We start from the raw sequence: 16,074 nt of genomic DNA on the forward strand, positions 1-16,074 counted from the left end.
TCGGGAGGCTGAGGCAGGAGAATGGCGTGAACCCGGGAGGCGGAGCTTGCAGTGAGCTGAGATCCGGCCACTGCACTCCAGCCTGGGCGACAGAGCGAGACTCTGTCTCAAAAAAAAAAAAAAAAAAAAAAAAAAATTCTTTCCATAAAAGTCAGGCATAAGACGGGCATAACCACTACATCTTCTATTCACATTGCATTGGTCCTAGGCAATGCAGTAATTCAAGAAATAGAAAATGGATATATATAAGAACTGAATGTTTATGCATTTAAAAGGGCTGAAAAAAAAAGAACTTAAGGAAAGAGACAAAAGTTACCTTATCTGTAGATGTTGACTGTATACATAAAATGTTCAAAAGAATCTTGGAGAAACTATTAAAATAAGGGAGTTCAATAAGGTTGGTGGTTTCAACATAAAAAAAATGAATAATTGTCCTAAATCCTGTGATAATCTATTATAAAACATAACAGAACAAAATATCCAATTTATAGTAGCAACAACAAAAAAATGCCTAGAAATAGACCTAATAAAAAAATCTTATTTAAGGCCTCTATGGACCTTGTTCAAAGATAAGTCTCAGAATCATAAGACTGCAATGCTCCCCAATTAGTCTACAAACTCAATGTTACTTAAATCAAAATCCCAAATGTTTAAGGAAGATCAAAGGTCACAGAGTAGCCAAGACAATGTTGAAAAAGAAAAAAGTAGAAGGACTTGTTCTGCTGGATTAAAGACCTACCGCCAGGTGCAGTGGCTCACACTTGTAATCACAGCACTGTGGGAGGATTGCTTGAGGACAGGAGTTTGAGACCAGCCTGGCCAACATAGCAAGACCCCATCTCTTTAAAAAAAACAAAAAGACTTATGATAATGTTACAGTAATCAACAGTTGGTATTAGCATAGAAAGAGACAAATGATAATGTATACATAAAAAATACATGTCTATTTAGAGTCATACTATATGACAGGAACATTACACTTCAATGGGGAAAGGATAAGCTGTTCTAAGACAACTAAGTATCCATTGGGAATTAAAAACTATACCAGATGAATTAAAGAACTAAATATTTTCAAAAACCTAAAATTTTTGAAGAATATATTAGATACATTTTGGTTGGAATGATACTTTTAAGAAGACCTAACAAGTACAAACGATAAAAAACTGATGTATCAGTCTACATTAGAATTTAAAACTTCTTTTCCACAAAGACTGGAGACAAAGTAAAAAGACAAGTCACACTTGTCTTTTTACTATATAGGATAGCAGTTATATCAAAAGATAATGACAAACAGTCCTGCAGAAAAATGAGTAAAGGATATGAACCAGCTATCAACAAAAGAAATAAAAACAAACAGTAAGATATCACTTCACACCCATAAGATTGGAAAAAGTAACAATTCTAGCAATACCAAGAATTCCCAAAGATATGAAGAAAGGAAATTCTCACATATGGCTGGTGGGAGGGGAAACTGACGCAACTACTGTGGAGAGTAATTTACACTGTCTAGTGAGGCTGAGGTTGAGGCTGAGTCATGTTCTGCAGTTCTGCAATCCCACTCCAGGGCACATCCCCTAGAGCAGCCAGTACTTCTGTGCACATTGTCCCTATTCACACACCCAAGAACATTTATCACAAACTGTTGGGAATAGCACAAAATTAGGAAAAACTTAAACATTCAGCAGAAACACGTAAATAAATGGCATAGAGTTACAGAAAGGAAAACTATGTAGCTGATCCTTCACTACAGCTACATGTATCCACTGCCAACATAACAATGAGTAGTAAAAGCAAACTGCCTAATACTATGCACAGCATGTACCATTTATACTAAGTTTGCAAATGTGCAAATCAATACCAAATGTTGTTTATGAGCACATTTGCTTGTAGAAAAGGCATGAAAACATATATAGAAATAAAACATACCAAATTCAGGAAAACTGTTACGTCTGGGGTAAGTGAAGAGTTTATAGGTTGAGGAGACATACACGGGTATTAAAACATATTTACAATTTTTTAACCCAATGATACCAGTACATACTATTACGTTGAACAATGAGTTCTTGAAATCGTTTGAAATAATTATCACTCATAGTTTCCATAAACATGACATATACTATTTAGTATGTATCAAATTATTACATAACACATAAGTTTAAAGATTTAATAAGAGAATCACTTTTGGAATTAAAAAAGAAATCTTCAGATGTAAAGATGCATCATGTTTTGGGGAAAAGTGATAAGCATAATTGCTAAAAAGAGGGTTAGGTTCTAGAACTCGAACATTCTCTAGTTGTGCAGACAGCAAAATTGAGTTGAAATGGTGAAAACCTGAGATGACTTTAATGCTTCTCCACACTGGTTCATGGAGAAGACAAAGAAGCAAGTTCCAAAAGCTCTGAGGTAAAGAACGTTAGAGCTGAGAATCATGAATATGATTACTTGGCTGCACAAAGTAAGAATATGAGAAAAAAACAGGGGAGTTGAGGGAGAAACAGGAGAAAATAGAAAGGCATTAATTTCTTCATTTCCTTTAAGAAGAGTTGATGGGGCCGGGCGTGGTGGTTCACACCTGTAATCCCAGCACTTTGGGAGGCTGAGGCAGGCAGATAACGAGGTCAGGAGATCGAGATGATCCTGGCTAACACGGTGAAACCCAGTCTCTATTAAAAGTACAAGAAAATTAGCCGGGCGAAGTGGCAGGCGCCTGTAGTCCCAGCTACTCGGGAGACTGAGCTTGCAAGTGAGCCGAGATGGCGCAACAGAACTCCAGCCTGGGCCACGGAGCAAGACTCCCTCTCCAAAAAAAAAAAAAAGAAGAGTTGATTGGTATTATGTTTGGCAAAATGTCATGAAATGTTTAAACTGTGAAATAAGTACAAGGGTGTTCCTTATGTGATTAGCCATTTTATTAACTATTTAAAACACAAATTATATTAAAGAATTACATCTACAAGTGACAAAGTAAGACAAGAGGCAAGTACTAAAGTGTAACAATCTGTGTTTTTTTTTTTAAAGTGGAGCCTACTGACAGCAACGTGACAAAACCACTCTCTTGTTTGCTTTCTACTGGACTATCCTGAATGGGGAAGAGAGGGGTGGAATTACAAGTAGCTTGCTTCAATTTTGCATAACCCTGGACACCCCCCTGTGAGGGTGTGAGGCATGTGAAAGCCATCTGTGTTGTAGCAGAAAACAAGTTGAGAGCCACTGAATCAGAGCATTCACATCAAAGAATGAATGCAAACTGGCTCTCACCACCAGAAGCCATGTTCACAGGGAGAAGGAGAACGGACAGAGACTCTCAAATAAATCACCAAACAATGATGAAAAAAACACTGTAAGTCACTACATGGCCAAAAATTTCAAATTGCAGACCTACCAAATCTTTTCAATCTCTATTAACTAACAGCAACACAGATAGGTTGGGTTTCAAGTCTCTCCATTCTTTCTGGATCCTCTGGAAAAGGCACAAAGAAATAAAATGCCAAAACAATAAGTTACCCAAAAAAGGAGCAGGAAGTAGAGTCGGGAAAATTCACAAACTAACTGAGTGACCAGTCCCAATGTGAGGTCAGAAGATTCTATGAGACTGTGAATCTTAATATAAAGCAGGGGGTGGGAGGGGATCATTTATTTTTAATCCATATTTCACACTATAAAAAGATGTTACAGGAAGACACATGGACCCAAATTAAGTTGAACATCTTTGTTACCACTGCTCTAAGCCACCGAGGAGACAGAACCAGCATGAAGGAGGATTCTGGCACAGACCCAGAAATGGAATATTTTAATTGTTATATTTTATTCAGGGACAAAATATTATAAAAACTCATAAAGAATTTTATACATGGACTTATCCAAAGAAAGTTTTAGTCTAAAAAAAAAAAAAGAAATTTCCACGACTTTAAATACTAAAAATATCTCCTTTCGAAACAGGTTCTTTAGGTTTGCATGACAGGGATTCTTTTTGAAGCCTTTCACGGTGATAGTGTTTTCCCAAGGTGTGTCATTCATAATCCATACAGGTGATTCATCGCGGCCTCCTTAGAATTAGATATTAACACTAAGGGCTTTTTTGGCCCTTCCCTGTTTTTACCTATGAAAGATGTATGGGTGGGGTAGAGTTAGGTGCAGAAGAAAATTTAAATCAGAGACCAGATTTAAACATTTGCATGTGTTAAAACACCTTCAGAAGATAACACAGTAATTCTTAAAGAACCAAGTAAGTTTCATTAAACATGTGAATAATACCACTATCTTTAACTTTGCTGAATTCAGTGAAACTGTCCTCATGTTAACCATTTCCTTTTCCCTCTCACTAAGGAGTACAAAGGAAATAGAAGCCATTGAGGCCCATCCAGACACACATCACCATGGGTAATCCCACTCCCCTTTTAAATTCTATCCCTAAGCCTAACCTGACCCCTGAGTCTTGTGCTAGCATGTTGAGGAGAGGGAATATTTTTATAGAGCAAGAAGGTATAAAAGGGTTCTTGGGAAATTAGGAAGAGAGCCTCAGACAGAAGGGCAAATGGTGTATCAAACATTTCACATATCTTGTTTTAAAGATTTCCTCTCCGTACTTTCAGTCAAATGGCAAGTTTGAGGCCCGTTTAAAAAACATATATATATATCCACTCTAACTTAGGAACTAAAGGAAAAGAAAGAGAAAAATAAAATGTAAACAGAAGGCCTTAGGTGCTATTATTTAAAACGTTATCTTGTGGGTTTCGGCTGCCCATTTTGTAGGGAAAGATAACTGGTGAAGACCCGGGGGGTGGTTCCCTCGCTGCACTCCTCTGGGACAGCACCAAGTACAATGTCTTGACTTGGCTGCATTAGTGGACCCAACTATATAACCTACTGACAATCAAGTGAGAAGACTGACCCCAGACAGAACTGTTCGACTTACGTGGAAGTTTGGCATGAACTACACTTCACGATTCCAGGCTGCTGCTGCGCTACTGTTTATGGAGGCAAGGCATCTAGCAAATACCTGAGTGGCTTGTTTCTGTGGGCAGCTTCCCTTGGGAAAACTAGAGCAAGCCTGTGAACTTCTAAAAGAAATCATTCTACAAATCTAGGGAAGGAAAGTTCATGACATGACATCCAAACTATGCTAACCCCAAACCAGGAGGAAACAGCTATATGCTTTTAAATGGTATGTTCTTTGGTTATATATTATACTCATGTACAGACTAGACATGCTGTCATCTGTTTAGTGTGTCAACTTGAAATGGACAGCCTTGCCCAATATTTCAGCTTAAGGGAAGTATCTATCACCAATGACTCCTGAACGAAAAGAAAAAAAAAAAAAAATTGGGAACTGAAAAAAACATATTCTTTGCTTATTTTAGCTATATTAAGAAATGTAACAATTCCTTCTCTGGAAGTGAAATGGCTTATTTGAAGAGTTAATCATCAGATGTCAGAGCAGGAAGGTCATCTACCCCAATACTGTTATTTTACAAATTAAGGAAGCAGAAGACCAGGAGACTGAGAGGCTTGCTCAACATTTTACAACTTTGAAGGAATCAGGGCTGTATTTGCTTCCTGAGGCTACCATATAAAGTACCAAAAAACTGGATGGCTTAAACTAAGAGAAATGTACTCTCTCACAGTTCTGGAGGCCAGAAATCTGAAATTAAGGTGTCAGCAGGGTTGGTTCCTTCTGTGTATGGATATGAGGGAGAATCTGTTCCATGCCTCTTCTCCTGGCTCCTGGTAGCCTCAGGTGTTCCTCAGCTTGTTGGTGGTATTATCCTTGTGTCTTCATATTATCTTCCCTGTGTGTGTGCTCTGTGTCCAAATGTGCCCTTTCTATAGGGACACCAGTCATATTGGTTTAGGGTTCACCCTAGTGACCTCATTTACCTCTTTACAGACTCTTTGTTTCCAAATAAGGTCACATTCTGAGGTCTTGAGGGTTAGAATGTCAACATACATTTTTGGGAAGACATATTTCAACCCATAATAAGGACTATGAGCAGAACTCTGTTGGGATGTGGGCAGAACCCAGGTCTCCCAATGCATGACAGTGGCCTTTCTTATTCATAAGATTTCTCTGCTACTGGCACCTATTGTGGGGTCCACAGCTGACAGGTCCTACTTACAAAGTCAGACATGACTTCCGCCCACAAAAAACTGGTATCTCACAAAGGACAATGAAACATTCAAATGCCAGGAAAAGGAAATCATCATTCCATTTGGTCACTAATGTTCACCAATGTATCCTAACTTCCTCCCTCACAAAAATGCCTGAAATATTTCTGCAATATGCTTGCCCTCATGTCTAAAATACCTACTGCTCAGCGAACATGCAAGAAATATGACTGGAAGAAAAACTACTTAAATCTACTCTTCTATTTTGCCCAAGACCGCCCTCTCAAGCATCTCAGCATGCCTGGAAAAGGAAACACGTGCGTGCGAGAAAAAACCTCGAGGGCCTCAAATTCCCAACAGGTCTCAGTTTCCTTCTGCTGCCCAAGTTACACATCAAGTGGCTGACTAATCAAGGCACCCAGGCCCATGGCTGGTCTGCGACATCAGTGATTCGGCTTAGTGCTTCATCCCAACAGTGGCAATTTGCAGCAGCCTGTTAGAACAACAGTTCAATCATCACTCAACCCTGCTGCCTAAGTATGCCTGAGTCTGAAGATAACTGTCACAATGTCTCACTATTTTCCATTATAAATTAATGACATCTGTAATATTGAGTTGTTCAAAAGTCTATCCAAAGAACCATATTAAAAATTACATGGAAATGATTTCTTTAAGTGGCCTCTTGACAAACACATGACCCACCCTTTTCCATTAAGGTCTTTAGAATCCTGATCTACAGCTGGCCTTGGAAAATTGGGAGTTATGTTTTACTGCACAAGATCTAACAAGTATCACAGTTCTAAAAGTGAATAAATAAGAGCTGAGCTGGATTAGACTGGATGTTGATTTTGTTGTTGTTGTTTTTGTTTTTAACTCTTAAAGAGCTACTGCTTTAAGGAATAGTTTTCTACAGAGAACAGAGGCATTCAGAGTTAGAAAAGCGTGCAGGCTGCTCTAATCCAAATCTCTGTCTACCAAGTGAGACGTGAAGGCCCAAAAAACTGAAGTGAATCAGAATCAATTGATCAAATGAACAATCAACACTTAACCGTACCCTTATGTGACTATTCAAAAAAAAAAAAAGAGCAAGTTTGAATGTAGAGATTCAGGCATTACTTTGTTCTAACAGAATTTTCTTTCAGGCTAGAATCCTTTCAAAAGAGCAATTTTTAAATGTTCTAAGAAAACTTTGCTAGGGTTAAACGTTTGGTGTAAGTTGATTTCAAATAATATTTGAAGGGCTATTAACTATCTTAGAATTTAAAATTTTGTAAACAGGGACATTGGGCTATCCTGGCTATATACTCTGTATGATCATTTATCCCAGAGAAGATATAAACAATAACAAGCTATTTCATATGAACTGATGGCCTTTGCTATCTATATTTCCTCTATTTGCAAATTTGTCTCAACCTGTGAGCCCCCTAAACCTCATTTCTCCTCTGTATGTATGTAGGAATTAAAAATTTTACCAGGGTGTTGTGAGGGTTTAAGGAAAATATATAGGAAAGAGCCTAGCACACCGGTTCCATCTCTTTCAGTTCTTGATTCTTCAGGTAGAAAGAGCTCCTTCTCTTCCTCTCAACTCCAGCAGCATTTCATCACTACCATTCTAATAGTCTAATCACTCTGTCCATGGTAATGTCTTCATCTCTAAACTCCTTCACAGCATGTTATGTGATGTCCTGTATATAACATGCCCTCAGTTAATTTCAGCCTGAATGTTTCAAATAAAACAATTTTTTGCAAGACTGTGTTAGAATCCCTATGTAGTAAAAAAATAAAAATGAAAAAAAAAATTAAGCAAGGAGTTGACAATTATTTTAGTTAAGATACCAAACAAAAAGAAAACTAAGAACTAAATATACAAACCCTCTTGAATATACAGTTAACCCTTGAACAACATGAGTTTGAACTTCATGGGTCCACTTTTACCTGGATTTTTCCAATAATATTATACCAAGGGTGTCTGCCTCTCCTGCCTATCCTTCTACCTCCTCTACTTCTTCTGCCTTCACCACCCCTGAGACAGCAAGACCAACCCCTCCTCTTCTTCCACCGACTCAACACGAAGATAACAAGGATGAAGATCTTTTTTTTTTTTTTTTTTTTGAGACGGAGTCTTGCTCTGTCGCCCGGGCTGGAGTGCGGTGGCCGGATCTCAGCTCACTGCAAGCTCCGCCTCCCGGGTTCACGCCATTCTCCTGCCTCAGCCTCCCGAGTAGCTGGACTACAGGCGCCCGCCACCTCGCCCCGCTAGTTTTTTGTATTTTTAGTAGAAACGGGGTTTCACCGTGTTAGCCAGGATGGTCTCGATCTCCTGACCCCATGATCCGCCCCTCTGGGCCTCCCAAAGTGCTGGGATTACAGGCTTGAGCCACCGCGCCCGGCCAGGATGGGATGAAGATCTTTACGACGATCTACTTCCACTTAACAAACAGCAACTATATTATCTCTTCCTTATGATTTTCTAAACCTTTTTTCTCTAGCTTACTATATAATAAGCATACAGTATATGTTCTCTAGCTTACTATATAATAAGCATACAGCATATAGTACATATAAAAATATGTGTTAATGGACTATTTAGGTTATCAGTAAGGCTTCTGGTCAACACAAGGCTATTAATAGTTTTGGGGGAGTCAAAAGTTGTAAGTGATTTTTTTTTTTTTTAGACAGTCTCCTTTGTCACCCAGGCTGAATTAAGTGTAGTGGTACGATGCAAACTCAATGCAAACTCCACCCCCTGGGTTCAAGTGATTCTCCTGCCTCAGCCTTCTGAGTAGCTGGGATTACAGATGTGCACTACCACGCCCAGCTAATGTTTTGTTTTTTTTAGTAGAGACAGGGGACTAGAGAAAGGGTTTCACCACCTTGGCCAGCTGGTCTTGAACTCCTCACCTCAAGTGATCTGCCAGCCTCAGCCTCCCAAAGTGCTGGGTTTACAGGCATGAGCCACCATGCCCAACCAAAAGTTGTATGTGCATTTTCAACTGCATAGAGAGAGTCAGTAGCCCTAATCCCCACATTATTCAAGGGTCAACTGTATAAGCATCTTGCACATAAAAGATACAAATAAACAGCCAAATTATCTATGTGGTCAGTCAATAACTTCAACAAGTTTGTAAATTTTAATCTAATCCTTTCTTGGCTCAAGAACCCACTGATTCCCAATGCCTAAAAATATAAAGCCAATCTCATAGGTTGGGCTTTAAAGCCCCTCTACAATCTTCAGCCACTCTTTCCATCCAACTCTGTTTCCCAGTTCTCCCCATGGCTTCAGTGAGCCCTGTCTCTTCGAGGTCCCTCATTCAAGCCATCTTCATTTCTACCTTCATTTCTGAGTGCACTCTCCCTGGGTGCATTCTCTGTTCTTAGGAATTCAGGTATACCCACATGGGTACCACCAACTCCACAGGCTTTTTTGAGCAGTCCAAGCCACTGTCATCTTCTTCAGGCACTATATGGACAATTTGAATACTTTGGGTTATATGAGGCCCTGTGTTACTATCTTTTTCATATGTGTATGACTTAGTGGTCTAACTAGCATATACTGTTCTTGAGGATAATAAAAGCATACTCTATCTTTTCTCGAGGGTGAGGACTATGTCTTACTTATTCTTTCATTCACTTAGGCATTAAATATTTATGGAGCACCTATATTAAAAACTGGAGATGTGAAATGAATTCATCAGACACAGACTTTCCCTCAACGACCTCACAGTTTTGTTATCTCCAGCAGTGCCTCACACAGTGACAAGCAGACAGAAGTCTTCACCCATCTATTTACTGAAAAGCTGACCATTGAGAAGGTGGCCATATTTCTTCTTTGCATACTACTAATTGATCACCAGAGCAATGAGCTCCCCTCAAGATACTTCTTAGATAAGTGAATGAAGCTCCTAGCTAAAGGAAGAAGGGAAGGCTATTTCTTCAGCGACACTATACACTAATTACTTCAGTGACACTGTATCTATAACCTAAAGACCATCAAAATTTGACTCTACTAGATGCTATATTTTGCTATCAGAATGAATAAATAAAAGGCTATCTCATTATAGGGAAGGAAAAATATCTTCCCCTCACTTATCCCAGGTTCACGACTGAGGCCCCTAAAACAAAAGACAAATAACGAGAGAAAAGCACATACATTTACTTAATATAAGTGTGACATGGGATCCTTCCTAAGGAAATGAAGACCTGAATATATGAGTAAATGTGTATATTTTTATGCTAGGTTTGATGAATAAGTGGATAGCTGTGGATAAGTAAGATTAGATTTAAAAGTATGATCTAATGGTAATAAACCGGAGGAAACATAGCAAAGTATGTTTGTTCAGACTTTTCTCTGTGACCCTTTGTATTCAGAGATAAGGATGTTCCTTTCCTCTGGGTATAGAGAGGTCACTTCTCAAATAAGGTCTTACGATTTGCTTTAGAGGAAGGTCAGAAATTCCCTCCTAGGTTTTATGACCTCCTTTAGAAGAGAAGGGTGGGGGGAGGGGAAAATGAACTAATGCTTCTGCTGTTTTCACATGTGCCATACTTTGGGGACGCATGGACTGTACTCCATCATTATCATAGATTCTTTTTGGGAAAGCATTATTTTAAAATGGTTTCCTTTTTGCTACTAGTTTCTTTATAGTCAGGATTTTAATACATAATTAAACATTTAAAAATTTAAAATTAAATTGTAATATGTAATTAAAATTAATTTGCATTTCTGCAACACTCATGAGGAATTCTTCGTTTATGTATTACCCAATCAATACTATAGAACTTTCTTAATAATCATTTTGTTTGCTAGTAAAACTAAAGAGAACAAACTAACTCATTCCATACTAATTATAAAACTATCTTTCTTGGACAGGCGCGGTGGCTCATGCATGTAATCCCAGCACTTTGGGAGGCCTAGGTGGGCGGATTACTTGAGGCCAGGCATTCAAAACCAGCATGGCCAACATAGAGAAACCCCACATCTACTAAAAATACTAAAGAACTAGCCAGGCATGGCAGCACTCTCCTGTAATCCCACCTACTCGTGAGGCTAAGGCACGAGAATCGTTTGAACCCAGGGGGCTGAGGATGCAGTTAGCTGAGATCACGCCACTTTACTCCAGCCTGGGCAACAGAGCGAGACTGTCTCAAAACAAACAAACAAAAAACTTATCTTTCTGGTGTTAATTTTATCTGTGGTGATACATAGATAATGTATCACTATAGACAATAAATGAATAAACATGAACAGTGTATGTTCTAAAAAATGAATAAACATGAACAGTTAATGGCTGGGACTGGTGCATCATCCCCATTCTGAAAATTCTTATTAATGCCTCTAACTCAGGAAAAATGCACACTAAACAGATACGGCTTCTAAAAACAGGTTTATTAAGGTATAATTTGTATGTCATAAAATTCACCTGTTTTAAGTTTCCAGTCTGATGAGTCTTAGTAAATGCATACAGTTGTGCAATTGTCACCATAATCTAGTTTTAGAACACTTCTAAAAGGTCTCTTAGCCCATTTGCCCACTACTGCAAATATGCTTTCCTTCTATGAAGTATAGGGAATGGCTGTTTGGGATGCAGAGTTAACAACTGGGAGGATGTTCCCATGGCAGAGGATCTCACCCTGCCCCACCATCCCCAACAAGGAGCAAACCCTGACACAGGACCTCTAGCGCAACCTCAGAAGAGAGCAGGATCCAGGCATCGAGGGTCTAACCACCTCACCTCAACTGTGCTTGCTTCCTCCAGGGACCGTTCTTTTCAGGCTCCGGAAAGTTTGTTTTGTTTGCTAGTAAAACTAAAGAGAACAAACTAACTCATTCCCTACTAATTACAAAATTATCTTTCTTGGACAGGCGCGGTGGCTCATGCATGTAATCCCAGCACTTTGGGAGGTCTAGGTGGGTGGATTACTTGAGGCCAAAAATACCCAGCCCTCAAACTTAGCTTGAAGAAAAATCAAACTGGCCTCAGATAAAGAGGGAAGACTATAAAGTCACCCACATGATACCAAAACAAATAGAATGCATGAAAGAGCCACATAAGACCACGATTAAATCAAATGGCATGGTTTTCATTGTGTTTCTATCAAAAGCAGTAAAAAGGCACATGTTCAACCCAAAAGGAAACATAATATGAGAAACCAATTGCTTCAGGCATGACAGCATCTTAGGAAAAGCAGGAAAAAATCAATCAATCAAGAACCCAAAGTCTCATGGCCAAACAAAGTAAAATGAAAAAGGGAGTTTGAAAGGCAGCTTCTAAGATGGCCCCCACTGATCCCTGCCTCCTGGTTTTCACACCCTTATATAATCTGCTCCTCTTGAGTGTTTTGCTTCTAGCAAACAGAATGTGACAGAGATGATTATGGGATATCACTTTGGGATTTGATTTCAAAAAGACTGTGGCTTCCATCTTGGGAAGAAAAGCCAGCCGCATGTTGTGAGTTGCCTTATGGAGAAGACCACTTGTTGAGAAACTGATGTCTCCAGCCAACAGCTGGGGAGCACCCAAGAGTGAACTTAGAAATAGATCCTCCCTGCAACTGAGCCTTGAGAACAACGCTGCCCTAGCTGACGTTCTGGCTGAAGGCTTGTGAGAGACCCTGAGCAAGGGGCTCTCAGCTAAGCTATGCCTGTATTCCTAAGCCATAAAAATTGTGAGTCAATAAATGTTTATGGCTTTAAGCTGCTAAATTCTGGGATAATTTGGTGACCAGAAATAGGTAACCAACATAGGGAAAATAAAGAAACAAATTGAGAATCAAAGTCAGCATTACTATAGAATTAATAAATAAGTGAAAAAAAGACAAACAAGATGCTGACATCCCTGAAAACTAATTTACTGACAGTGAAAAGTTTGCATAATCATGGCAAATTCAAATTTTAAAATAATAAAATAAATAAGGAAATTGAAGCAATTAGAGAAAAGCTAATAAAAATGAAAAGCAGATAAAAATAATCTAATAGGAGAACAGATCCCTGAAGAAGATAACTTAAGAAATGGAACAGGCCGGGCGCGGTGGCTCAAGCCTGTAATCCCAGCACTTTGGGAGGCCGAGACGGGTGGATCACGAGGTCAGGAGATCGAGACCATCCTGGCTAATACGGTGAAACCCCGTCTCTACTAAAAAATACAAAAAACTAGCCGGGTGACGAGGCGGGCGCCTGTAGTCCCAGCTACTCGGGAGGCTGAGGCAGGAGAATGGCGTGAACCCGGGAGGCGGAGCTTGCAGTGAGCTGAGATCCGGCCACTGCACTCCAGCCTGGGTGGCAGAGCAAGACTCCGTCTCAAAAAAAAAAAAAAAAAAAAAAAAAAGAAATGGAACAATGGATCCCAAGATATAAGACAATGTAAGAATCTCTCTGGACACTTACGATGACTCCATATCTTTCCTGCTGTGAACAGTGATGCTATAAACATACAAGTGCAGGCATCTTTTCAATATAGTGATTTCTTTTCCTTTATAGTAAAACTTAGACATCACCACTATACAATATATCCAGGTAACAAAACTGCACTTGAACCCCCTAAATTCATACAAAACTTTTTCAAAAAAGAATCTCTCTGGAGTGAAGAATGAACGAACCAAAACAAGTACAGATATCACAATTAAAAAAAAAAAGTTGTAAGACTATTCCACACTGAGAGATGTTATAGTTAAGCTTTTATACTTCAAGGACAAATACAAAGTCTTCTAGATATCCAAAACAAAAAACAAGTCACCTATATAATAGTGAGATATTAAGTTGGCTTTGCATTTGCCCAGAGCAATATTCAATATCAGACAATAGTGGTAAAAATGTTGTTACAAAGCTCTGAGAGAAAGAAAGAGCCAAGACTACTATACCCAGCTAAAGTGTCATTCAAATATAAAGGCAAAGAGGACACATTCTCAAGCATGAAACAATTCAGGAAATGCAATACTTACAATGCAGGGCTCAATCACTAGTATCTAAAACTGAAATTTAATTTTTTAAAAGTGAGTTCAACCTTATTTCATAAGCTATTTTAATTTCAAAGAAATCTTATAGGAAAATCTACATGAGAAAAAGAAATTTGAAGTTCAGCAATTCCTTATATTTCAATTCATCTTTCATCTATTATTAAAGTAAAATTGCATTTTATGTTTTTAATTAAAACAACAGCTATAATATGCCATATTTAACAAAAGTATTTCTGCCTTTAATTGTAATCATTCCATCTGTACATATGATATAATCTATAGTATACATCTGAAATGATGTTCATTTAACACTATCAAGTTATTTGGACTGATTTTCCTTTTTTTTTTTTTTTGAAACAGGGTCCTGCTCTGTTACCTAAGCTAGAGTGTAGTGGCTCGATCACAATTCACTGCAGCCTCAACCTCCCAGGCTCAGGTGATCCTCCCATCTCGGCCCCAACCCACCAGTAGCTGGGACCACAGGCGCATGCCACCACGCCTGGCTAATATTTTGTATTTTTCTGTAGAGACAGGATTTCACCATGTTGCCTAGGCTGGTCTCAAACTCCTGGGTTCAAGCGTTCTGCCCACCTCAGCCCCTCAAATGCTGGGATTACAGGCGTGAGCTACCACATCCAACCGAGTGACTGTTTTTTCTTCTTCGAATTCTTCATAATAAAAATAAGTAGGTCATTGTCTATAAAACAAGTTTTGTTCATCTGTTTGCCTGCTTTGTTTGTTTGTTTTAGATGGAGTCTCGCTCTGTCGCCAGGCTGGAGTGCAATGGCACCATCTTGGCTCACTGCAACCTCTGACGCCCTGGTTCAAGGGATTCTCCTGCCTCAGCCTCCCGAGTGGCTGGGATTACAGGCACCCACCACCATGTCCAGCTAATTTTTGTATTTTTAGTACAGATGGGGTTTCACCACATTGGCCAGGATGGTCTCAATCTCTTGACCTCGTAATCTACCCACTTCAGCCTCCCAAAGTGCTAGGATTACAGGTATGAGCCACCGCACCCGGCCTCTGTTTGCCTGTTTTTAAATAAGAGCCTGGATGATAATACTGTAACATGTTAACAGTAATAGAAATATGCAATTCGAGGCCGGGCACGGTGGCTCACGCCTGTAATCCCAGCACTCTGGGAGGCCGAGGCAGGCAGATCACGAGGTCAGGAGTTCAAGACCAGCCTGGCCAACATGGTGAAATCCCATCTCTACTAAAAATACAAAAAATTAGCAGGGCGTGGTGGCGCATGCCTGTAGTCCCAGTTACTCAGGAGGCTGAGGCAGAAGAATCGCTTGAACCCAGGAGGCAGAAGTTGCAGTGAACCAAGATTGTGCCACTGTACTCTAGCCTGGGTGACAGAGTGAGACTCCATCTCAAAAAAAAAAAAAAAAAAAAAACCAAAAAGTAATATGGAATTTCAGCGATGAGAATATGGAAATTTTTCTTCTTTATGCATTTCAGTTTTTAATTTACCAAACAAAAAAAGAAGTACACTAAGACTCTAGAAGTTATATATGAATTTTCATTTTGCATCCGCAGATGACTTACCCAGACTGTCCTCACCTTTCCTAAAAGGCTGGTTTGTCATTTGGGAGGGAATCAGACTCACCACTTGCCTCTAGGTGGAGTCCATTGTCCTACCCACTTCTCAAGCTCTCCCTAACTTCTTCTCCAGTGCTAGTCCAGAATCTGGGCAGAGGCCTGAGGATGAGGAGGATTGGCAAGCTCATCCCTGGAATCCCAGCTTTTAGGCAGTTTTCCCTTGCTTCTACCTGAATAAAGGTAATATGCCTTTTTCTCCAAGACTGACCTGATCCCCTTCTTTCTTTCACCTTCCCTCTTTGCACACCATCTCACTCCATCCCACTTGGTAAGCCAAAGGAGCTCAAGAAATCTCTCCCTTGGGAGTGGCATCTACCTCTAGGAGAGCTTGGAAGAGGTGGTCTGATTCATTAAGCTTTTACAAAGGAGTCTGGGGTCCAAAACTGACCTTTGACCGGCACAGTC

General features: G+C 39.5%; 1 protein-coding gene across 3 annotated transcripts in view; it reads right to left on the reverse strand.

Annotated features, from left to right (window-relative positions):
• SLX4IP (SLX4 interacting protein) overlaps positions 1-16,074 on the reverse strand; it is a 205,837-nt gene that overhangs the window by 135,058 nt on the left and 54,705 nt on the right. The window lies entirely within an intron of this gene.

The sequence above is a fragment of the Piliocolobus tephrosceles genome, chromosome 20 (assembly GCF_002776525.5).
Source record: "Piliocolobus tephrosceles isolate RC106 chromosome 20, ASM277652v3, whole genome shotgun sequence".
Classification (NCBI taxonomy): Eukaryota; Metazoa; Chordata; class Mammalia; order Primates; family Cercopithecidae; genus Piliocolobus; species Piliocolobus tephrosceles.